Source organism: Mytilus galloprovincialis, unplaced genomic scaffold, assembly GCF_965363235.1.
Source record: "Mytilus galloprovincialis unplaced genomic scaffold, xbMytGall1.hap1.1 HAP1_SCAFFOLD_87, whole genome shotgun sequence".
Taxonomy (NCBI): Eukaryota; Metazoa; Mollusca; class Bivalvia; order Mytilida; family Mytilidae; genus Mytilus; species Mytilus galloprovincialis.
The window spans coordinates 30,460-44,118 of record NW_027468026.1 but is presented as its reverse complement, the minus strand read 5'-3'; the positions used below and the strand labels follow the sequence as shown (position 1 = coordinate 44,118).

Below are 13,659 nucleotides of genomic sequence, written 5' to 3'. Positions count from 1 at the left end.
ATTATATGAGATATTCTGATTGATAGATGTACGAAAAAAAACGTAAAACAAATTTCTCAAAAGAATGCAACATTTTACATGAAAATGACGAACTAGATAATTAGTAAACACGTTAAAAAAGTTGGTATTATAGTACTAACAAGCTTATGATGATGTATCATTTCTTGACATCCGTTTTAAGTATACTTTTAAAGCAATTTATTCAGTTTGCTTCATTCCCGCCAAAATCGTCCTTTTTTTCGCCGTCTTTTGACGTTGTCAGTGCCCCTAAGTATTGTGACGTTACCATGGACCTTTGACGTTCTACACAATCAACAAGATTTGTGTGTAGAAGCCATAAATGTCCCTTTGGCAGCAAGAGGGTTAAGAGTAAAACTAACAATTTAATGTTAAACTCTGTTAAATATACAGATTTTTGCCATATTATGAGAACCACATCAAAAAAAGAAAAGTGTCTGACAAAATGATATCTATCATAGAACATTTTCCACCAGTAAAAAAAATGCATAGCCTGCGCAGTTTTAAGTAAAACGAAAAGGCGTCTCGCAAGTATGTGGTTTTTATGCTTGTACGCATAGCAATATTTTGGATAAAAGGCTAAAAAACATTTTTATATATGATTTAAAAGACGCAAAATAGTACTTTGGTTCTAAAAAATAATTGTCATTGATAAATATTTCATAATTGTTATATAAGTTGAGTAATACCACATTTTAATGAATATTAGGGGAATACAGTCTGTTAATGGGTTGGACAATTTAAATCGTGTCAGTTAAGAGTTATTTAGCCACGACAATAGTCTTACTACCTTTAGTTTATATTTTCACATTGAAAAAAATGAGATGTACTTGTGACGAAAAAATTACAATACGGTGCAACAGTATCCTTATAGAAAGAGAACTTTTATTTTAATTTTATTTCTTTGCATTTCATTGAAGGGTGTGTCACTTCAATATAGCGTTATATGGACTGATTGGCCGCTCGAATTCGCACGAATTTATTATTTACGCCAAGTTATCAATCAGCCTTATTTTTTTTGTTTGTTCAAAGTCTGTAACATCTATGAATCTGTCATGTGTTGCAATGCAGCTGGTTAAATTCCATGCGTTTTCTTTGAAATATTAAGGCTTTTCTACCTTAGGAATAGATTACCTTATGCCGGCGTCATACATTGGCGTATAGACCGGCGTGCACCAAACGTACAGAGAAAATTGACAAAGTCGGTATACGTTAGTTGCATGCCACAGGAACGCTAAGCAATAGTTCAAAGCGCGTTGCATAAGTTTTTAGTACGTCGAAATACAAAGGTAAAATTGAGAAAGGAAATGGGGAATGTTTCAAAGCGACAACAACCCGACCATAGAGCAGGCCAAGGCCACCAATGGGTCTTCAATGTAGAGAGAAACTCCCGCACCCGTAGGCGTCCTTCAGCTGGCCCCTTAAAAGATATGTATACTAGATTACACAAGACTAACAAAGGCCAGAGGCTCCTGACTTGGGACAGGCGCAAAATTGCGGCGGGGATAAACATGTTTATGAGATATCAACCCTCCCCCTATTCCTCTAGCCAATGAAGGAAAGTAAATACGCTTGATGAACGCTACAATCACAGGAAATTTTTATGCAGCATAAAAAACATACAACATACGCCAACATACGTTTCTAGTACGCCCAATACACGCTTAAAGCTCGTTTTGCACACGTTACAAATATGATTGACAGGTTAAATGCATCCAAAATTACTAGCGTATTGGCAGCGTAAATGATTTTAAACACGCCAGTGCTATACGTTGATGAGTGACGCCGGTATTAGTTGTGTTTCCTCAATGCTTTTCAACTTCGTATTTTATTTGGCCTTTTAAACATTTTTTTCGTCACTGATGAGTTTTTCGTAGACGAAACGCGTGTCTGGCGTAAATATAAGGCGTAAATATAAAATTTCAATCCTGGTATCTATGAGGAGTTTATTTCCGGTATGTATTGTCTTTTGAAATTAATATTACTTTGATATTACACTTTTTGAAACCATTTCTATCAATTTTCAGATTCCATTGTCTAAACTTATGTTTCATTTTTCATGTGTTGTTTCCATATATTCTAGCCACTAATCTTGAGTCTATCCCTTTATTCATGTGTAGATTTTTTACATATTGATGTTAATATGGTAAACAAACATAATGCCTGTCTTTTTTCAATGTTTAAAATATTGCATGCAAGTAAACTCAACCAACTTGTCATTTTTGTGTACATTTTGTGTGTGTAAAATGTGTACAAATTTACTGATGAGTAACTCGCCTTTTCATTTTATAGATCGTTTATTGAAGCTAGAAAAAAATTAATTACACCACTGGATTCAGTACTCCAAATCGTTTTGTCAGACATGAATAGTTTTTATGATATAAATATAATTAAAAAGTTATACAATGAAACATACTGATCTTGCAATGATTTTCTCGATAACACCTGATTAACAGACTTTAGCCAACCCGATTAACAGACCAACCGCCGATATAGCCGCATACTCAATATAGATTAACCGACCAAACTCTCGGTTAGCCGAGTGTCGGCCGTGTAATTGGTATAATCTGTTTACAACGTCTGGATTTAATTATACACAATTAGCGTTACATTGTATTTGATCAATTTTGGTAATTCACACATACGGTTTCCCTTTTAAAGTACCCTGTAGTGTTAAAAGATGAACCATTTCACAGTCAGGAAAATCCCTTCATTTACATACAAGTGACACATAAAATTATATAAATTATAATTTACCACCTTTTAAGGGATAGTTACATAATGTAATTCATGCTCTTTCTTCGCAGTATAGCCAGTCGAGGTCGTTAAAAACTCCCATCATCATTATCTCTTTCTTCATTGTATTATTAGACATTTTCAATTGTAAACATAAACATTCTGACAACATTCTGATAAAATACATGTATGTGCATACTCGTGTATTTTCAATTTATAGGATCATGCAAAACACACGCCTTGGCTCAAGTTATATTGAAATAATGATTTTGTTTTCTCTTGTTTAAAATGAAAAAAAGATCACAAATAAGCAGAAGCTAAACTAACTTTTTTCCAAGTCCACATCAAGATTGGTAGACTTAAGCTTGGGTTGAGAAAACGTACCGTGTTTATGGATTTGATCTTATTTATTCTAGTTTAGAGTTCATTCTTAATGACATCGTTGTTTTCATATTTTGAAGTACAAAAGGAAAACCTGCTTACAATTTAGAACAGTGTTATTATAATAGTGCATTTCTCCCTACACCTGAGATTCATGTAGTATTTGCAACTGGACGTTTACACAAATCAATCCATCTACCCATTTATTATGTGGCTATAAGATTTAAAAAAAAATATTTATTTTTTCCGTAAATGCGAAATAATCGACACATCTTACAGCATTTACTAGGGTCTGGATGGGGTCTTTCATATCTGTATTCTATGATAATTTAGATCATATTTCTCTATTTGTTTTATATTTTATGCCCATTGTCATGATTAGAATCATATTCAAAACAGTGTGGCTGTGGTCATTGATTGACGACCTAAATTATCCCATTGACTGGGACAGATTATGTGAACGTTTGTCTGTAACGACCGCTGCTCACTATGTACTTGTTAAAGACACTTAAACTGTGGGGTCACAAAAGGTTCTCAACACCTAAATAAAGTAATTAGAAAAACTAATCAAGAATAACACGATGTTTTGATTTATATCAATAATATAAATCAAAACATAAAGTTATTCCTGATTAATTTTTCAAATTATTTTAATATTAAAGGCTTTAAGAACCTTTGGTGACCCCACAGTTTAAATTCTATAATAAGTAAGTAGTGAGCAGTGGTCGTTACAGACAAACGTTCACCTAATCTGTCCCAGTCAATGGGATAATTTCGGTCATCAATCAATGGCCACAGCCACACTGTTTTGAATATGATTCTATTTTCTATTCTGTATATATATTAGACCCTTTTTATCTAATTTTTTTGGGGGGAAATTATTTTCTTTTTTTCTTCTTTTAGCTCTAACCACGACCCTCATTTACGTTTGTTGTGCATGCGAGATATAAACTGCAGTCTCGCAAAGCTATACCTGTGTGAAGACAACTTAACAGTATCGATGTTTCATATAATAACTATGAAGTAAATAAAATGCATTTCTTTACATACATAAATACATCCGACAAATGTTTTCAAAAATAAGCAAATACTTGTCAGCATTTACTTTGGTTGTAAATGTTTTATAAACCGCGGTCTCTCAAAACTTTGCATACTCCCTTTCCTCGATCTTGATATCTATATCATAAACGGGAAGCTTAATACAAAAATTTATGATATAAGAGATGATTTTTCATTTCCTATTGTTAATTATCCATTTTTAGATGGTGACGTTCCCTTGTCACCATCTTATGGTGTTTATATATCTCAACTTGTACGATTCGCTCGTGTATGTAACAATGTATTAGATTTTAGCGAGAGAAATTTATGTATTACTGAAAAATTATTACACCAGGGTTTTCGATATCACAAACTGGTCAAAACATTTACTAAATTTTATCACCGGTATAAGGAAATAATTCGTCATTATAACTCAACATGCAGACATCTTATACGTTCAGGTATTTCACATCCAAAATTTTATGGAAATATTCTTTATAAAGCACAAAAATGTCAGTATTCTCCTCAGAAACTAACAAAACCTTTAAATAGACTTATTAAAAGGGGATATAGTTACGATACTGTTGTCAGGTCATTAAAGATTGCATATTTTGGCTTTAACATTGATTCACTGATAGGGTCTTTGCATCGGAACTAAACACATTTATTTCTAAAAAAACAGTTGTTGGCATGACACGGGTTATGTTCTTCTCATATATTTTATGATAGTATGATACTAAACCCCTAACGGGAGGGATTGTACCTGATATTCATATGATAAAGACATAATCTTTCAATCAGTTTAATTGAGGTTTGGAGCTGGCATGTCAGTTAACTGCTAGTAGTCTGTTGTTATTTATGTATTATTGTCATTTTATTTATTTTCTTTTGTTACATCTTTTGACATCAGACTCGGACTTCTCTTGAACTGAATTTTAATGTGCGTATTGTTATTCTTTTACTTTTCTACATTGGCTAGAGGTATAGGGGGAGGGTTGAGATCTCATAAACATGTTTAACCCCGCCGCAATTTTGCGCCTGTCCCAAGTCAGGAGCCTCTGGCCTTTGTTAGTCTTGTATGATTTTAAATTTTAGTTTCTTGTGTATAATTCGGAGTTTAGTATGACGTCCATTATCACTGTACTATTATGCATATTTTAGGGGCCAGCTGAAGGACACCTACGGGTGCGGGAATTCTCGCTACATTGAGGACCCATTGGTTGCCTTCGGCTGTTGTTTGCTCTATGGTCGGGTGGTTGTCGCTTTGACATATTCACCATTTCCTTTCTCTATTTTATTCTATAAAGATATGTTGCAAATATTAATATTTATCAAAATAACTATGATAGTGGAAAGTATTAGTAAATAAAATACATGTCTTTACATACATAAACTATATCGACAAATGTTTACAAATATAACACAAACATTTGACAGCATTTACTTTGGCTGTAAATATTTTATAAACCGCGGTCTCTCAAAACTTTGCATACGTCTGTAAAGATATGTTGCAAATATCGATATTTATCAAAATATTTATGATAATGGAAAGTATAAGTAAATAAAATGCACTCCTTTACATACATAAACGATATCAAAAAACGTTTGCAAATATAACATAAACATTTGACAGCATTTACATTGGTTGTAAATGTTTTATAAACCGCGGTCTCTCAAAACTGCCCACACCTCTGTAAAACATTTATGTAAATTTTAAACTTTGCATACATCTCCTATCCTGGAAAGTGCATGCAAATATAAGGCCTATCTTTACATATCTTTAGAATATGAATAAAGATATGGAAATAAAATAATTATCTTTAGCATATCTTTGAGAACGTCCTAAATAATGCCAAAGGAATAATGCATTTACATATACATTAGTAGGTCCGCAAATATATCTGGCAGAAAAGTAGTTACATTTGTCAAACATTTACATGATTGCCCAAACTGTTGTAAATCTGCCTTTTCGTGTAGTGTTTTCAATCAGATATTAATAACATTTGATTAATGGTTTCATTTGTGTAGTACAGTGGTAAATTCAAAAGAGACACATAATTTAAAGAATAAGCATATTGCTTACCGAATAGATAAGAATGACCAAAAGAATGACAGAATTACAGAACAAAGAAATATAGAAATGACGACCCCCCCCAAACTCCCTGTTGCCCCCAATCCAGACCCTCGTATATCAATGTGACAGATATTTCCGTTTAGTTAATCTAGCTGTTTTTGTTTTCAAAAAGAATATTTTTTTGGTGTACAAAGTGTTGTTAATATACCATGCCCTCTCAGCCAAAGTCGTAATCTAATTTCAAAGAAAGAAAGTATTCGAAAGCTTGCCTACCTGTGCAATATTTTATTAAACGGTGGCCAGATCGTGTGATTTAAATTGCACAAAAATACGACCGCCTGATGGTATAAAACTAAAAAATGAAAGAACAAAATGTTGCTTCAGAAATTAACCATGAAAAAAAATTTCAAGAAAGTTTAATTAAATTCGACGAACGTTTAAAAAAAGTAATTGATAATGTAACAAATTTTAACTTTAACCTGTAAATGCAAAAAGAAATCTCTTTCGTGACATAAATGTCAATGACTCGACAAAAAATTCAAACCAGTTATAGAATCTTAGCACATAAGGCAGCAACCATTTGATTTTCTGGGGGGGGGGGGGGCTATGTTTTTTTCGGAAAAAAAGTTTGTTTCCAGTTTTTGGAGAAAAAAATAATTTGTTTTTGATTCTGAGAAAAAAAATTGTTTGTTTCACCCTCAGCTGCCACTATATATGTAATGCTAAAATTGAAAGAAATAAATTGTTTTCGACTTGTCGCGAAAAAAATAGATTGTTTTTCGCCACAGGCGAAAAAAAAAATTTGTCCAGAAAAAAAAAGGAACGTGAATTAGAATTGAGACTTTGACAGAAAATGAACAAATATATACATGTAATATGATACTAATTTTCGTCACTTTTATTCGCAATTACAAGCCATTGAAGAAAGACGTAGAAGGTTGATGTACTGTTAACCAATTCTTTAATTATTATTTAGATATATATTTTTTACCAAATTCAAGTGTACGCCCGGGCGTTTTGACGTAAACGTAGCTACGCGCATGATAGCCTGACGCCATTTTTTTTAGCAATTATAATCAAATGCATGTAATTGCATAACCTTCAGGCTTTCTTTATAGTGTAATCCAGTTCTAACGCCTGAGGGATATCCGGATTAAGATCGCTAATTACTTGTACCTGGGCTTGTACAGGTAGATCAACAAAGCAGACAGGAGAATATTATCTGAAGATAGACGATTCATTTGTCGAATTATTTAAGTAAGTTTCCGCAAATGCTTATGATAATTCAGATTAAATAAATAAATTAATAGTCCAGTTACAAAGTTTAACAAGTATAACACGTGCTTTTATTTTGACTTACGCAATCAGCATCCCCCTTTTTAAGAAGTACAAAATAAGACGTAAAACAGTAATTATTATTTCATCGCAAATGACTCGAGTACTGCTGTATTGTAACGATAATATAGAATTACTTTAAAAGTTAAAAAGTAAAAACTTTTAATATTTCCTGTAAATAAATATCGTATTGTAATTCCGAATTCATTTCGTAGTTTACAATCAAAACAACACCTACTTCAATACTTTCTAATTTTAATCAAGGCTAATTAGTAGTTGGACAGCTGAAATCTACCTGTTCAGGTGACAGGTGAACTATGTTCAGTACCGGACATCGTATAAATTGATCAGTTTAATCACAATTATTTTCTTACATTTCAACGGTTTGTATCTAATTGATTTCGTTCAAAAGATTAAAATTATTAGAAATTAATTTATCAACATGATTTTGGATGAAAAATTTTAAGGTTTTAAATAAAAAAATCGTCAGAACTATGTCGTATGAACTAGAACACGTGTGCGCATGTGCACAGGTGGGAAATTTAATAATGCATCCTACATTTCTTCAAAAATGCTAAAATTATCAATGATACCTGTATCTAATGTTCAATTCAAGTATTTTGTTGAAGAAATTATTATTACGTTAATTTTGACCTCATGGTTTTTATACGACCGCAAAAATTGTATTTTTTTCGTCGTATATTGCTATCACGTTGGCGTCGTCGTCGTCGTCGTCGTCCGAATACTTTTAGTTTTCGTACTCTAACTTTAGTAAAAGTGAATAAAAATCTATGAAATTTTAACACAAGGTTTATGACCACAAAAGAAAGGTTGGGATTGATTTTGGGAGTTTTGGTCCCAACATTTTAGGAATAAGGGGCCAAAAAGGGCCCAAATAAGCATTTTCTTGGTTTTCGCACTAAAACTTTAGTTTAAGTAAATTGAAATCTATGAAATTTTGACACAAGGTTTATGACTACAAAAGAAAGGTTGGGATTGATTTTGGGAGTTTTGGTTCCAACAGTTTAGGAATAAGGGGCCAAAAAAGGGCCCAAATAAGCATTATTCTTGGTTTTCGTACAATAACTTTAGTATAAGTAAATAGAAATCAATGAAATTTAAACACAAGGTTTATGAACACAAAAGGAAGGTTGGGATTGATTTTGGGAGTTTTGGTCCCAACAGTTTAGGAATTAGGGGCCAAAAAGGGGCCCAAATAAGCAGTATTCTTGGTTTTCGCACCATAACTTTAGTACTAGTAAATAGAAATCTATGAAATTTAAACACAAGGTTTATGACCATAAAAGGAAGGTTGGGTTTGATTTTAGGAGGTTTGGTCCCAACAGTTTAGGAATAAGGGGCCCAAAGGGTCCAAAATTGAACTTTGTTTGATTTCATCAAAAAATGAATAATTGGGGTTCATTGATATGCCGAATCTAACTGTGTATGTAGATTCTTAATTTTTGGTCCCGTTTTCAAATTGGTCTACATAAAGGTCCAAAGGGTCCAAAATTAAACTTAGTTTGATTTTAACAAAAATTGACTCCTTGGGGTTCTCTGATATGCTGAATCCAAAAATGTACTTAGATTTTTTTATTATTGGCCCAGTTTTCAAGTTGATCCAAATCAGGGTCCAAAATTAAACTTTGTTTGATTTCACCAAAAATTAAGTAATTGGGGTTCTTTGATATGCCAAATCTAACTGTGTATGTAGATTCTTAATTTTTGGTCCCGTTTTCAAATTGGTCTACATTAAAGTCCAAAGGGTCCAAAATTAAACTAAGTTTGATTTTAACAAAAATTGAATTCTTGGGCTTTTTTGATATACTGAATCTAAACATATACTTAGATTTTTGATTATGGGCCAAGTTTTCAAGTTGGTTCAAATCAGGATCCAAAATTATTATATCAAGTATTGTGCAATAGCAAGAAATTTTCAATTGCACAGTATTCAGCAATAGCAAGAAATCTTCAATTGCACAGTATTGTGCAATAGCAAGAAATCTTCAATTGCAAAATGTTGTGCAATAGCAAATATTTTCAATTGCACAGTATTGCGCAATAGCAATAAATATCTAATTGCACAATATTGTGCAATAGCAAGAAATTTTCAATTGATTGGAGTTATCTTTCTTTGTCCAAAATAGTAGTTGAATCAACTTAAATCATTGTTTTATACAATATACAATGTATATTCACTTTTACTACCAACTGATAAATTAAAACAATCTTTACCATTCAGTGATAACAAGCACTTTATTTTACATTTTAATATTTTGTGATGTATTTAAATGAGTAGTTATTGTTACAAACTCCATTAGGAATTTGAACTGAGATCAGTTTTGGAAAAAGGGAAAGGGGGATGTGAAAAAAAAAATGGGAGGGGGGTAAATTTTTCTCATTTCAGATTTCATAAATAAAAAGAAAATTTCTTCAAAATTTGTTTTGAGAGGATTAATATTCAACAGCATAGTGAATTGCTCAAAGGCAAAAAAAATATTTTAAGTTCATTAGACCATATTTATTCTGTGTCAGAAACCTATGCTGTGTCAACTATTTAATCACAATCCAAATTTAGAGCTGAATCCAGCTTAAATGTTGTGTCCATACTTATCCCAACTGTTCAGGGTTCAACCTCTGCGGTCGTATATAGCTGCGCCCTGCGGAGCATCTGGTTCGTAATTGTACTGAACAGTTCGGCCCTAAATATACCGTCCTAGATAGTGACTCCACTTCAGCACTTGTTCATTCGCATGTACCATGTTCCGTTTAAAATAAAGATTATTTTTATTATACTTAATAAAAAACTGCATATTATTAATAAATATTTGTTTGCGACATCCTTGATTTATTTTCATAATACCTTTACCGTGACGGATCAACTTTTGGCCGATATAATTTGGGACGATATTGTCACCTCTATGTCATGTATGTGAGCTTACATAATCTGTGCTCTTGGAATATTTCTGTACCTTCCGAATTCAATGCCTAGAGAATGATCACTCAGTCTAAATTTAACTGTCTATGTATAAAAATTATTGCAATTTAAATATTCCTCAGACTGACAATTAGTTTTTAATTTCCCATTAAGACAAAGTTTGGATGAGGAATCCAATTTTGAAAGTTTATTTAAAGTAGTGTTTTCATATTCCCCTGAAACACACTTTTTAATATTACATTTTAACACGTTTTTGATTGCTTAAAAGTTACATTAATATAAGAGTAATTTTCCGGGTTTATTTTCATATCTTTAAAAATTTTATCTTTAAATGAGTACCAAGAATAAATTCCTGCAGAATGTAAATTTATGTTTCTTTGTAAAGAATCTTTAACCAGGGGATTAATATCATTATAAATAAAGATAAACTGTAAGCCACAATAATGTTCAGCAAAGTAAGATTTACAAACAAATCAACATGACTGAAATGATCAGTTGACCCTTTTAGGAGTTATTGCCCTTTATAGTCAATTTTTAATCATTTTTCGTAAATTTTAGTAATCTTTTACAAAAATTTTCTCCTCTGAAACTACTGGGCCAAATTAAACAAAACTTGGCCACAATCATCAGAGGGGTATCTAGTTTGAAAAATGTGTCCAGTGACCCGGCAATCCAACTAAGATGGCTGCCACGGTTAAAAATAGAACATAGGGGTAAAATGCAGTTTTTGGCTTATAACTCAATAATAATGAAGCATAAACAGAAAATCTGACGGGCTTAAATTGTTTATCAGGTAAAGATCTATCTGCCCTAAAATTTTCAGATGGATCTGACAACCCTTTGTTGTTGGGTTGCTGTCCCTGAATTGGTAATTTTAAGGAAATTTTGCCTTGTTAGCTCACCTGGCCCAAAGGGCCAAGTGAGCTTTTCTCATCACTTTGCGTCCGGCGTCCGACGTCGTTAACTTTGACAAAAATCTGCTCATTCTTGTTAACAGCAATAATGTTCAGCAAATTAAGATCTACAAAAAGTTTATATGACAAAAATTGTCAATTGACCCCTTTAAGGAGTTATTGCCCTTTAAAGACAATTTTACACAATTTGTTCATCAAGTTTGTTAACATTTAAAAATCTTCTCCTCTGAAACTACTGGGCCAAATACCTGCAAACTTTAATTGAATGTTCCTTAGTTACACTTTACACTTTCAACACATGTCAACATTCAATGATTATCAGTAAAGCAGACAAAACAGATTGTGCACTTTTGTTTACAGGTTTTCATCTGTGTATTTATTTAACATTTTTTATAAAACTTTATTTGCAGTTTCTTATCATGCTAATTGACTGTTGGCAGAAAGGGTATGTAATATAAAGTGGCATTAAGGCCATGAAGACAAACTTTACATAACATGCTGAAGTTGAAATTATAGTTTGACGAAGGCCCACTTGTAAACCTTTATTGACATTTGCAGAACTTGGACCTACAGATTTCACTTTGGGTATTTAATAAAATTGATAATTAGCTTAAGATAGGGGCTTTATTTAACTTTAAGTTTTTTTGAATGATTTATGCTGAACACATGCTGAAACTGATAATATTTTAACAATATAAAAATAACGAGATGTGGTATGATTGCCAATGGGACCACTCTCCACCAGAGACTAAAAATGACTGAACCAGTTTAGACAAATGGTTGCTACAAAGACTTTTACATTTTCATTTTTCTGATTAAGGGCTATTGTCCTGATTGATTGAAAAATAACTGTTTATGACATTTCTGTGTAATAACTTGCATTCTATTATGAAAGTGCCAATTTTCACTTATACTGCTCAGGAGTTATGGCCCTTGATTGTTTTAACAATGACGCTAAAATGTATGCAAAATCTGAAAGTACAGCATCTATTTAAAAAAAAGTGATTTTGTTCTAAAATTATCTAATACAACTTTATATATGTTATATGATTGTATGTAATAAGACAAGGTTGGATGCTAATCATAGTTCGGAGAAAAACCTAAATATGACATCATGATTACAATTACAATATTCCTCTTCAAATTACACCTCCTGTGTACAAACATGATAAAATGTTTTCTTTTTTCTTTTGTAGGATATAATGGCAAGTTGGGATCCGGTAAGATTTTCTCCTTAAAAGTCAATGGTCATGTGACCTATGTTGTCAATAAACTGTACAGAAAGATACAGGCGTGTAGTATTCTCAGAATTAGAATAGGAGATAAACAATATCATTACAGTCAATATACAAAATTCCAGGACACAAACAAAGAAAAATAAGATATCAAAGGACATTTACATCTCTTTTCAAGTCAAAGAGAAACTGTCGACACCATGGCAAATGTGGCAAAAAATGAAAAACAACCAAAATATAAACAACATTCTTCAAAACATTACATACAAGACCCTACAATACTAACCCCAACAAAAACTCAGAAGGCTCATCTCAAAACTGATGCATAATTAATAAAATTGTCTAAAGATTCTTCTAAAAAAAACTCTGAAATTATAGACAATTTCATTCCCTCTTCATACATGTACATTGTCATAGTCATTGTATTTAAATGTTTAATATAAGCTATTGAAACTGTTAACATATAGCTTATTAAATTCAATTATTACATGTATAATACATTTGTATATTTTAGAGGAAAATGTAAAAACTTTGTTTTGCTTACAGAAACTTCCTAAAGCTGCAAGGGAGGGAAATATAAAAGAGGTAGAATCATGTGTACAGAACAGAGCTAATTTGGAATGTAGAGATGCAATTGTAAGTGAAGTAAAATATATTTATTATATGCAGTACACACAATATGAATCAGTTAAACATTGCTCTTGTTAGTGTTCAGTGATTCAATGTTAATTTTTGGTTATTGCAAATAGTCTTCAAAATATTAAGAAACTTGATTACACATCCCAAATGTATATAGAACTCTTTTATTCCACAAAAACAGTGCAAATCATTATTTCACAACACCAATATATACAACTCCTGTATTCAACACAAACAGTGAGAAACATCAGTACACACCACCAATGTATACAACACCTATACCCAAGTAAAACAGCGGAAAAACACATTAAGTACATGAAGTAGAAAAAGAATGCCATGGCCAAACAACAA

General features: G+C 32.1%; 1 long non-coding RNA gene across 1 annotated transcript; it reads left to right on the top strand.

The window, feature by feature from the left end:
* The first annotated feature begins 11,953 nt into the window (after window positions 1-11,953).
* On the top strand, window positions 11,954-13,305 carry LOC143060211 (uncharacterized). The gene is made up of 3 exons (XR_012973936.1): window positions 11,954-12,019; window positions 12,631-12,654; window positions 13,216-13,305. It is a non-coding gene; the product is annotated as an uncharacterized LOC143060211 (long non-coding RNA).
* Window positions 13,306-13,659: the final 354 nt, after the last annotated feature.